This window comes from Pseudorasbora parva, chromosome 15 (genome assembly GCF_024679245.1).
Source record: "Pseudorasbora parva isolate DD20220531a chromosome 15, ASM2467924v1, whole genome shotgun sequence".
Lineage (NCBI taxonomy): Eukaryota > Metazoa > Chordata > Actinopteri > Cypriniformes > Gobionidae > Pseudorasbora > Pseudorasbora parva.
The window spans coordinates 42,510,196-42,523,369 of record NC_090186.1 but is presented as its reverse complement, the minus strand read 5'-3'; the positions used below and the strand labels follow the sequence as shown (position 1 = coordinate 42,523,369).

Here is a 13,174-nt window from a genome sequence, read left to right as displayed (position 1 = left end):
GACTTCATTCCATAATGTCGAAGTTATGTGAACAAATGATGTTTGATTCATTAATTGAATCATGTGGAACTGATCCAACACACCTTTTTTTTCAGTGTTTGATGAGATTCTGAATGACATAAATAGTAATACAGACCCTCATTTAATTAGTCACTAGCGTTAAGCATTATTGTGTTAAGCATACCATTTTCTCAAAATGTTTCCAATGACAGATGGAAGTCGTTCAAAAGTGTAGGCCTATATTTTTGACAAAATTGCACATGGCAAAACATCCAGTTGAAGGCCTACTTGAGTCCCCTAATCTATTAAAATAGATTTTTTTAAAATTAGAAATCAATTGGTAATGCCTTTAAAATCCCAGTTTTTGCATGCATATTAAAGGGATAGTTCACCCAAAAATGTCCAAACCTGTATGAGTTTCTTTCTTCTGTTGAACAAAAGAGGATATTTTGAAGAATGTCAGTAACCAAACAGTTGGACTTACATATAATTGTTTTCCTCCATACTACACTCCAAAAAAATGGACTTATTGTCATTAATAAATGGATATATTGAGCAATTTTTACAAATAACAATTTAGTTATGAACAAAATAAATGTATCACTGTTGCATAATATTGACATGTGCATTTTACTTAATAATGTTATGTTAAATTTATACAAGCTTATTATGTAAGGAGAACACATTTATCAAATGAATTTACCTTTAAAACTTTTAAATCACAAAAAAACATTTATTTGAAATAAAATGCAAAAATAACTCATTGGACAAACTGAAAATTGAATCGAGAGCAGGAATTCCATCCAATGAATGTGTGTGTGAGCCCACAGCCTAAACACACACACACACACACACACACACACACACACACACACACACACACACACACACACACACACACACACACACACACACACACACACACACACACACACACACACACACACACACACACACACACACACACACACTCTTCTGCATAATGGTAACCACAAAATGACAGAAACTCCTCAATGTCCAACATAACTGAACATTAAACACTAACATAAACTCATAACATCTTTCCCTTTACTGAAAAACACATAAAATAACACTTTAATCCCCAAATTTACTCTCCTAACCCCTTGCAAAGCATGCTGGGAACTTCAGATCCACTGCCCAGTTAGTTATGTCAGCACAAATATTTGTATTGTAGTTTTAACAAATGAATTAAGTAAACTTCAATTTAAAATATATTAGGTTGATTGAACAAAATGTAATTAAGTTGAGACAAAATGATGTTAAAGTGGACAGAATTGAAATGTTTCATATCTATGAAGGGCCTGAATCAAGTCAGTCCATCGACTGTTTGGGTAACCATAATCTTCAGAATATCTTTTTTGTGTTCAGAAAGAAACTCATACAGGTTTGGAACAAATCGAGGGTGAGTAAATGATGACATCATTTGAATTGTTGGTACTATCCCTTTAAGGGAGGTGTTTAACCCTACACTGTAACAAAAATATTTCTAAAATAAGTTACCTGGTTGCCTTAAAATTTTGAGTTTATTAAAATAAAAAATTTGAGTTAATACAATGAACATTTTTGAGAACCGATAAACTGTATTCAAATATTATTAAAAGATTTTGTAAGCATCAAAGCAAAGGAATGCAAGAAGTGCTGCACAGGGTGTAAAATCTCGGTGCTCTTTGGTTGTGTGGGATAATTAAGTCTAAAAGCAAAAGTAGTCCAAGGCACTCGATGGGTGTATTGAGAAAGTTAAAAAGCCTTTATTTTTTCATGGCTTAAACATTTAAAAATTGGTGACAGGTACACCTACGCGTTGTGGCTTTACACGCCTTTACATGTGACACAGACACACCCTGACGAAGGCGTATAAAGCCGCGTGTAGGCGTGTCGGTGTACCTGTCACCAATTTTTAAATGTTTAAGCCATGAAAAAATAAAGGCTTTTTAACTTTCTCAATACACCCATCGAGTGCCTTGGACTACTTTTGCTTCTACATTTAGTAAGCATATTGGGTAAATGTGTGTTTTATTTGTGAAGATGCAGTGAAACATGCCAAATTATGTTATTTTCATGATTTATCACATATTTTATGTGGTTCAGATGCAATAATATTTTAGGTTTCTATTTATTAAACTAATTTCTTTCATTATATGAACTCAAATTTTTTATTTCAATAAACTCAAAATTAAGGCAACCAGGTTACTTACTTTTTAAAGTTAAACCAACAATATTTTTTTTTACAGTGTATAACGCCAATTTTATCATATTTGATTTCACTGATTTCTCGTCTCTAAATTAAAACATGACCGAAACTTTACTGAAAAACCTTTATTTATGCCTTCTGGATTCTTCAGAGTTTAAATAGATATCGCATGCTTCAAATAAAGGGGTGTAATAATAAGTAGCCTAAACATTTGCACTATAAGTTATCAATAAAATAAAAATAGCCAAAAGTAGACTTTTGACCAACATAAACAGGTATGCAGACTCTGGTTATATTAGTTAGCACATGGGCATCGGAAGCAAAAAAAAAAGTGGGTGGGTCAGTAGCGGCTAAGGCAAAATATGATAGGTGGGGAAATTGCTTTGTGGGGGGTCTGGGGGTTCTCCCCCTGAAAAAACAATCAGTCATACCGAGTTGAGTTGAGCAAGATCCATTGCGGTCTCATTTTCCACCAGCTCAGAAAATGGCCTGGAGGAAGAGAATCAAATCCATTACGTCTGAATCCAGCTTGGGCTCGCCGGCCAGCGGTGTCACACGCGTGGCATCTGCACAACCAGAGAACATCTTTCTTTGGGTACAGCAGCCTTATTTACATCTGTTAAACAAACAGGAAGGAGATAAATCCTGAGGAAATGACATAGATCATCAAATTACTGCAGGGCATTTTGTTAAACCATGTAATTGATTTAAGACCAGTTAAAGAGCTGATGCTAATAATACAACTGACTATATTTCTTCTTCATACACGCTAAAAAAAATCTTGGCTTATTTTTTCTACCCAAATCCTAGGTTGAGCCTTTTGGGTCATCTCCCCTGATCCTGGGTCAGATGTAGCAACCCAGTGTTTGGGTAGTTTTTGTGTTACCCAGATCCTGGGTCAGAAGAAGAAGAAGAGCCAAGAAAGAACAGACGAGACGAGCTGTAGTTTTGCTCCTTTGCTAAAGCTGCGAGAAGGTTTGCATGTGATCTGACCTCCATCCTGGAGTCCATCTAAACAATACTAGATCATCTAACCCCAAAAGTTTTCTGAGCATTAGCAACGAACACATAAAAGGTTATACAACGAGGCCAGGGAATAAAAAGACTGAAGAAGAGCACATTAGCCATCAGTTCATTACACCAGCGGTCCGACATTGAGGTCTCTGATCGTGAGTCAGGGACAGCTCACCGAATCTCTCCTGCAGACCGCCCCGGGATGTTTAGTGCTCTTCAATTATGTTTGGTCTAACGCATACTACTTTGAGAAATGCATCTCTAAATCACTGTAAAATCCTGCACACTGAGAAAAGTGGCAAGTAACACATTGAATTGCATTTTTTTTATAAGAACGTTTCGTTTACATTGAAATGTTTTTGTTGGGTTTTTTACCCTGGAGCTTGTTTCTTATGAGGCTCAATATAGGGTTATTGATTTGACCAAACCCCTGAGAATTAATCTTTAGTGTTTAACTCATTCCTGACATTAATAATCATTATTTTCTACATGCACAACCACCCAAAACTCTCTAAAAGACACTCATGACATCTTAACAATGACTTAGCAAATACTGGCACATTATGACGGCAAATTTGCAAGCACCACATCACCATTTCTAGTCACATTATTCCTTTAAAGTGTTAGTTCACCCAAAAATGAAATGTACCGGTATGTCATTAATGACTCGCCCTAATGTCGTTCCACACCCAATAGACCTCCGTTCATCTTCACACAGTTTAAGATATTTTATATTTAGTCCGAGAGCGTATGCAAGTGTATGCACACTATACTGTCCATGTCCAGAAAGGGAATAAAAACATCATCACAGTAGTCCATATGAGACATCAGTGGGTTAATTAGAGTCTCTTGAAGCAGAGAAAATACATTTGGGTCCAAAAATAACAAAAACTACGACTTTATTCAGCATTGTCTTCAACCCTCAAAAAAAAAAAAAAAAATTCAAATGGTTATGAATCAACGTATCGATTCTTGATTCGGATCGCGTGTCAAACTGCTGAAGTCACGTGACATTGGCGATCCGAATCATGAATCGATAGGCTGATTCATAAGCTGCTTTGAATCTTTATTTGATGATTGAAAACAATCACGGAAGAGAAGACAATGCTGAATAAAGTCGTAGTTTTTGTTATTTTTGGACCCAAATGTATTTTCTCTGCTTCAAGAGACTCTAATTAACCCACTGATGTCTCATATGGACTACTGTGATGATGTTTTTATTCCCTTTCTCGACATGGACAGTATAGTGTGCATACACTTGCATACGCTCTCGGGCTAAATATAAAATATCTTAAACTGTGTGTGAAGATGAACGGAGGTCTTACGGGTGAGGAACGACATGAGGGTGAGGAGTTAATGACATCAATTTGATTTTTGGGTGAACTAACTTAAAATTAATTTGAAGGACACGAACAATAAGATTGGTCCACTTTGATTTTATGGTGACTTTAATGCAAACTATACTGTTTTTTTCTCATGAAAGAACTCACAGTATCATTGCTTGTATCATTTCTGAAACGTAGTCACTGGTCAGTCTCCGTTTGACTTTTCTGGTTTTATTTTTGGGTGCCGCACAGATGACCCTTCGCATCTCCGTCTTCATCATCTTGTGCCGCCGCGGGGGTCAGACTGAGGTACGGCGCTGTCGGAGAGAGAGAGTCCAGCGGAGTGGAAGGATGACTAATAGAGACAGTCACGCAATAGTAGAAGACTCATTCAGAAAAAATGAGCAAGTCAACCCGAAACCCTGTAAAGATTATACACAATAGATTGAACAGTTTATTAAAGATTTTGACAAAATCATAAAAAAGCATCAGTATGTTGAGTATCAGTGTTTGATACGTTAGGCTTTTATCACTCATAGCCTAATATAGTAAGAATTTGGAGCTCATACTCGAAGATGAAAACCCACGTTTCTTCAGTCCAGTAGCCTAAGTGTTTATCTTGATATATAACTAACAGCATAAACGTTATTAAAGAAGTGTCAAAACCTGAAGGGGATTTTGAAAAAAATGATTCTATAAGGCCCTTTACTTGATAAAAAGCACGATGGCCAAGAGAGCTGAAGAAAACATGCAAATGAAACATCTTCATTTGATAACTCATGTGCTGCACAAGTTCACACTGCAAACAAATACACACACGCACATACGATCAGGATGTTAAAATAAAGTGAAAAACTCACATTCAGGTCACTGACAACACCACTGATGAGCAATAAACGGCCCCAGCCAGATTCGCCACATGGTGGAGTTTCTTTGAAGCATTTCCGGTGTGGTCTGTGCTAATTGCAGCATTTTTGCTGTGGTATTTGTTTGCATCGTGAACTATTGCAGCACATGTGTTGTCAAAGTGATGAATTTTTCTTATTTCGCTGGTGTGTTTTTTTCTATTTGCATGTTTTCTTCAGTTGCAGTGTGTTGAGCTCTCTCGGCCACCGTAAAAAGTCTAAACTATCAATCAGACGATTTTTTGATTATTCGATTATTCCAGCAAGCTTATCTTTATTAGATTTATTTCCAATTTATTTTTGAATGCAAAACAATACTATAACACGAATAAACTATACTTATAATACAAATAAAACATACTGAACAACTTAAGTTGTTCCAATTTAGCACACAAAAGTACACTAAATACACTTAAAGTTGTGCTTTAACACAATTTAATTACAACTTAAATATACTTAGTACAAAATTAGTTGTGTCAAAATAGCACACTTCAAGTTAACTAGTCATTAACACACTTCAAGTATACTGAAAATGAGTCTGGCCGCAAGTATACTTAGTATACTTTTTTTCACTACACTGTAAAAAAGGAAAATTTTGAACTTTTGCAGTACAATCGACGTGGATGTTTAAGTTATTTCAACTTAAATTATGTTAAACTGACTTTAAAAAAATGATTTACATCTTGTATAACTAATAAAAACAAGTTTAATGTTTCTTAACTTATTTTGATGAGTTAAAACAATGTAAAAACATATGTTGTCATAACTTATTGAACATATATTTTTTTACAGTGTAGGGTACCGTTTCCAATTTTAACGGATTTGTGATTTCAAGACGCTTCCTAAACTTTTCACCAGGTAATTTTGAACATTAGTATTGAGTCAACGGCTATTAAAAGCTTAGTCTGCAAAATGAACTAAATGTAGAAGTCTGGATCTGTGCCATGAATGACAGTATTCAAACCCCCATGCAGTTCCAACAAAAAACCCAATTAAGAAACCCAGAGCTGAATAATTTATTTTTTATATAATTTTTTATAGAAACAAATATGTTACATGACATTAAGCATGACACAAAGATTGAGAAGACAGCAGAACTTCTATGACAATCAGTTCAAAAGTCCAAAGAGGATTAGCAGATCACTTTTCACCAGTAGGTGGTGCTGTTCTCAAACTCAATCTCCCTTGGGAATTTATTTCTTACTGGAATAAAGCATTGCAAGGGTGATTTGAACAAACAACATTCCTGATATAACTGACACTTCAAATTATGCTTTTCTAAATGATCAGACAAGTTAATCCCACACTTTAGAAAAAACACTGACTATCTTAGAAATAGTTGAACAAGTGCTTCCTTTTGTTGATAGGAAGCACATGTTCAGGGCTGGAGGAGACTGATGAACTGACATCAAGGGATGCAATTTTAATGCAATGCACTGATGACTAGCATCACAAACGCAGTCTGTGAGAGTCAGACTCGTGCGGTTCTAATAAGGTCATGAGAGAGGATTGGAGCTTTAGATGAGGGAAGTTTCTACTCAGCAGTAAAAGTGTAACTTCAGCAGAATTACAGCAGCTCTGCGGTTCAAACACTCACGGCCAGAGGATCTGAGCAGCTGCAAACCATTCCAGCATTGCGTAAAAAAATATGAAAGGTTTAGTTCATCCAACAAATCATTTACCTACCCCTGTGTTGTTCCAAACCCACTTGACTTTCCTTCTTCCACTGAACTCATTTGATTGTGGATGGTGGTTCTATGAACTGGATAACGGGTTTTCTTAACATTAAATGAAACTGTATTCAAACGTTTTTGAGCATCAGAATCCTGAACATAATAAAGTCAGAGCAGCCCAACAGATCATCATTAGTGGACACGATAAACGTGTGAATAATGTGAGGGGTGATAGAACTGTAGAAAAAGAGAGTTGGAGATACATCTGCTTTCTGCTTCTGCCTGAACTCAAACACAATCTCCACTCTTCACCACAAATGGAAACCCTCAAAACTTCAACATAACAGAAATATATCAGAGGATTAAACACTAAAAAGTCACCCGGTTTTCTCAAATACACAGAACTCTATTTAATCTCCAGATTATGGCTGCATCCGACATCCCATATTTCCTTAATATATAGTAGGTGAAAAAACTGTATGTGACAACTGTAAACAATTATTTAGAAAAAAAGTTACCTGGTTGCCTTAAAATTTTGAGTTAATAAAATGAAAATGTTTTGAGATTCGACAACCTTTATTCAAATATCATTAAAAGATTTTGTAAGCCTATTGGGTAATTGTGTGTTTTATTTCTGATGATGCAGTGAAACATGCCAAATAGTGCTATTTTCATGATTTATCACATTTTTTATGTGGTTCAGATACAAAAATATTTTGAGTTTCTATTAATTAAACACATTTCCTTTAAACTCAAAATTTCAAGGCAACCAGGTTACTTACTTTTTTAAGTTAAACCAACAAAAACCAACCAAATTTTTACATTGTACTGGTAGTTTACTGCATTTCATGTGCAGGGCTGCATATATTTATCCCAAACGCATACATAAAAAAATAGATAATAGAGTTTTGATTCATTATGCTTGTTTATTATCTGATATAACATATAAACTAATTAAACATATTTATCTGATCTAAATTCAATACTTAACCGCCATCCGATTTTGTCATACAGCACCACATTGTTTTCAGACTGTATGTGGATTAACTAGAGCATTCTGGGAAATGAAGTGCTCTTACAAGATTGTCCATTTAACAATTAAAGTTAATTTTCTAAATAGAATAATATATATACATATTTCTACTTCTGGTTCACTTTCTTTGTGTGGACACTCCATAGAGATAATAGTTTTTAAACTGTATAAACTTCTTCTCTCCCCTTACACTAACCCTACCCCTAAACCTACCCATCACACAAAACTACAGGCATTTTTATTTTTCAAAAAACAACTTTAGTATGATTTATAAGATGTTTTCCTCATGGGACCAAAAATGTCCGCACAAGGATTTCATGTATTGCCATCTTTGTGGGGAAATTTTGTCCCCATAATGTAGGGTTTACCTGGACAGACACACAGACACACACACAGACACACACACACACAGACACACACACAGACACACACACAGACACACACACACACACACACACACACACACACACACACACACACACACACACACACACACACACACACACACACACACACACACACACACACACACACACACACACACACACACACACACACACACACACACACACACACACACACACACACACACACACACACACACACACACACACACAGATATGCACAGACGCTCTTCACATGACCCTGTGCCATGATAAGGTTGTTCTGCATTCAGGAATATGCCTGCTGCATGTTAAGAGTCCTTTGAGTGGGGCCCCCTGAGGCCCCTGCGTCTCCTGCTGCGCTCACGCATTTCTGCTCTCTATCAACCCTCCTCTCAAAAGCCTTTTCTCCTTCCGCTTTTCTCCTCCACTGCTTTTGTGCCTGTTTCTCAGATCAGAAGAGTTCATGTCTTTCAGAAGCTCCACAAACGTGGGTGTTGGTGAGGTTTTACAGGTGTTCATCAAACACCAAACCACAGTCAACACATGTACAGCAAAGGCACAGAACGAGAACGACTCTCTTTACCTAATAGCAGTGTTGCAGCAAAACAAGTTGGATTTATTTTTCCTAGGACACGTGTGTGATTCCCAAGGGAAAGGGCATACAATAGTCAGAGTATCTCCAGCACATCTTCTCTATTTAAGGTCCTGCTGATAAAATCTGGATCAAAGTGAATAAGGACGGAGAGTAATAAACCAAAAAGTGGGAACAAACGTTGTTATTCTCTTGGAAGAAATTCATAATTTGATGTAAACAACATGAAAGCATGGATCCATCCTGCCTTGTATCAGCGGTTCAGGCTGCTGGTGCTTTAATATGGGCTTTTCTTGGCACACTTTGGGCCTCTTAGTACCTACTGAGCATCATTTAAACACCACAGCCGACCTGAGTATTGTTCAATCAATCGATCGATCGATCGATCAATCAATCAATCAATCAATCAATCAATCAATCAATCAATCAATCAATCAATCAATCAATCAATCAATCAATCAATCAATCAATCATTCAATCAATCAATCAATCAATCAATCAATCAATCAATCAATCAATCAATCAACTTTATTTATATTGCGGTTTTACAATCACGATTCACAGTGTTAAACAGGACAATATTGCAACAAAATGTGATTTGGCTGTACAGTCGTTCTGGAGAAAACTGTGATGTTATCAGCTTATTTTAATTTATCATAGAGCGACAATGTTGGCAGATCTGTATTATAGTTTATAGAATTAAATAAGACCTAATTCATACATTTTATTTGTATATTTAGTTGAATAACTTTGATCATAATTTTAGTATCCCCAACTGGGCAAGCCAAGCCAAAGGCGACCAAAGGAACCCAAACTCCATCAGGGCATGATGGAGAAAAATAAACCTTGGGAGAAACCAGACTCAGTTCTCCTCTGGCCTATTAACACACAGTGTATGATTATTATTCTGGCAACATTACAGCTCAGAAATCATATTAGATCGGAATATTCAAAATTTCATGGTATAACGCAAGAGACGGGTTCATTTAGGAATGGTGCGTCGTTCACATATTGTTGCTGACCATGGCCATTGTTTAAACACAACAGCCGACCTGAGTATTGTTGCTGACCATGACCATCGTTTATGACCACAGTGTTCACATCTTCTGATACTTCCAGCAGGATAACTGTGTCACAAAGCTCAGATGATCTCAAAGTCACCAGATCTCAATCCAGCAGCTTTGGGATGTGCTAGAACAGGAGATTCACATCATGGATGGCCGGTGATTGTGCATATCGTATCCCATTCAGAATAGTGCAAGCTGATGTTGAAAGCCTCAGTATATTCATCAACTGTATTTATTGCTTTTGAGTTGAATGTGTGTATATATAGTTTTAAGAGTAAGTTGAAAGCCTCAGCGTAGTTCCCCATGCTCTGCTCTCTGGAGGACCCATTCTTTCTGCCCCAGTTTCTAACCCGTTTCTCCAGTAAAACACCTCTCTGGTTTGTCCTGTCCTCTACTGCGCTGCTGCAATGCGCTTTAGAGTGAAGTGTGCCATCACACGAGCACAGCACACCCAGATTAATAATTAATAAACATTTGTGATAGTGATAGTGATGCAGAATATTCCAACACACACAGAGTCACTGTATATCATCTTGTGCTTCTGTGTGACAATGTGAAAACTGCCATGTCCAGTTTTACCGTGTAATAAAACATAGACATCTGGTGGACAGCATGACATTATAGACTAAAGTATATAGAATACAGAATAAAAATATGTATCTCCATCTATAGATATACACCGATCAGGCATAATATTATGATCACTAACAGGTGAAGTGAATAACCCTGATGATCTCTTTATCACGGCACCTGTTAGTGGGTGGGATATATTAGGCAGCAAGTGAACATTTTGTCCTCGAACCAGACGACTGGGTCAGAGCATCTCCAAAACTGCAGCTCTTGTGGGCTGTTCCCGGTCTGCAGTGGTCAGTATCTATCAAAAGTGCTCCAAGGAAGGAACAGTGGAGAACCGGCCACAGGGTCATGGGCGGCCAAGGCTCAGTGATGCACGTGGGGAGCGAAGGCTGGCCCGTGTGGTCCGATCAAACAGACGAGCTACTGGAGCTCAAACTGCTCCAGAAGTTAATGCTGGTTCTGATAGAACGCTGTCAGAATACACAGAGCAGCTCAGTTTGTTGGGTACGGGGGGGGCATAGCCGCTGACCAGTCAGGGTGACCTCTGACCCCTGACCCCGCCGAAAGCACCAACAGTGGCACGTGAGCATCAGAACTGGACCAAGGAGCAGTGGAAGAAGGTGGCCTGGTCTGAGGAATCACGTTTTCTTTTACATCACGTGGATGGCCGGGTGTGTGTGTGTGTGGCTTACCTGAGGAACACATGGCCCCAGGATGCACTATGGGAAGAAGGCGAGCCGGCGGAGGCAGTGTGATGCTTTGGGCAATGTTCTGCTGGGAAACCTTGGGTCCTCCATCCATGTGGATGTTACTTTGACACGCTCCACCTACCTAAGCATTGCTGAGACCATGTTCAGCCTTTCATGGAAACCGTATTCTGGTGGCTGTGGCTCTTCCAGCAGGATAATGCTCCTGACACAAAGCACAAATGCTTCAGGGTTTGAGGAGCACAACAAGTTTGAGGCGTTGACTTGGCCACCAAATTCCCCAGATCTCAATCCAATCGAGCATCTGTGGGATGAGCTGAACAAACAAGTCCGATCCATGGAGGCCCCACCTCACAACTTACAAGACTTAAAGGATCTGCTGCTAACATCTTGGTGCCAGATACCACAGCACACCTTCAGGGGTCTAGTGGAGTCCATGCCTCGACGGGTCAGGGCTGCTTTGGCAGCAAAAGAGGGACCAACACAAGATTAGGTCATGATGTTATGTCTGATCAGTGTATTGTACACTGTAGGTTTTTAGTGCCAATTTTAACACATAAAACAGATAAACAGATTTGTAATATTTTTCCAGCCTGTATTCTCAATATCCTCCAGCAGGTGTCAGTATATCCCTGCTACTCCAGTACCAGTGTCCTCCTGTTCTCCGCTGGAAGCCGAGCTCCATCATGACCAGCTGGTAATTGCAAATAATCTGCTGGAAGGGCCCTGTGGCTTCACGCGTCACCCCGGCTGAGATTAATGTGGTTTCAGTCAGAGGATCCAGACTGAGTCTTATAATGTATTCCAGCTAAGCATAAAAAAACTGGTGCGTTCTTGCAACAAAAACATCCCCTGAGCCAAGAACACAATTCCAAAGACAAGCAAGAGTAGACACGTGTGAAAAACCATTCAGGCCCGTTAATAAAACGGCTGCAGGCCAAAAGCACAACTCAAACAGGTCAGCTGACGTGGGCTACAGTGGCTGTTCTAGCACGTGGAGACTACATTTCTTCTTGCTCTGAGCATCTAAAGTGTTGAGTATTTACACTGTTTACACGGAGTCTTCAAGAGATAGCCTGAACATTTTTTTTTACAGTATACAGTAACCATAACTTGTAAAGCGCTAGAAAAAAAAGGTATAGTAAAAGTAGTCAGAATGACTACAGGTTAGAAATGACAAGAGGTTGAGTACATGGAGTTTTCCATTTTTGCATAACTTATAGACTTCATATAATTTAATTTTATTGAGAATATTTCAATTAAACATTAAAAAAATCCTACTGACACCATCTCGCTTTGCTGAATAAGAAACATGATTTTATTCAGACCCATTGCTGTTTTCAAATGTATTAAACATGCCATAATCTCCTTATATTTGTTCATGCTGTGTTGTTTTCGACAGCACAACAGATAAAGATTTGCTCAAATAAAGCACACACTGTGCATGTGTGCGAGAGGAAGAACTCCATTAATGGCCAATGAGATGAAAGGGCAGCAGTGGAGGATGAGACAACATCTCATTTCTTCAATTAATCCAATTTAAAGAAGAACACAGGCCAGCTGAGACCGAGACAGAGCGCTCAAGAGCAGAGCAGCATCCACGGGAAATCCTGCCAAACACACACACACATGCACGCACGCACGCACTCACAAACGTACACATAAACACACACAAATACACACA

General features: G+C 38.2%; 1 long non-coding RNA gene across 1 annotated transcript; it reads right to left on the bottom strand.

The window, feature by feature from the left end:
• Window positions 1–2,355: 2,355 nt before the first annotated feature.
• Window positions 2,356–5,561, bottom strand: LOC137042063 (uncharacterized). The gene is made up of 3 exons (XR_010898210.1): window positions 5,412–5,561; window positions 4,717–4,973; window positions 2,356–2,828 (listed from the first exon to the last, which is right to left on the bottom strand). It is a non-coding gene; the product is annotated as an uncharacterized lncRNA (long non-coding RNA).
• Between the last annotated feature and the right edge of the window lie 7,613 nt (window positions 5,562–13,174).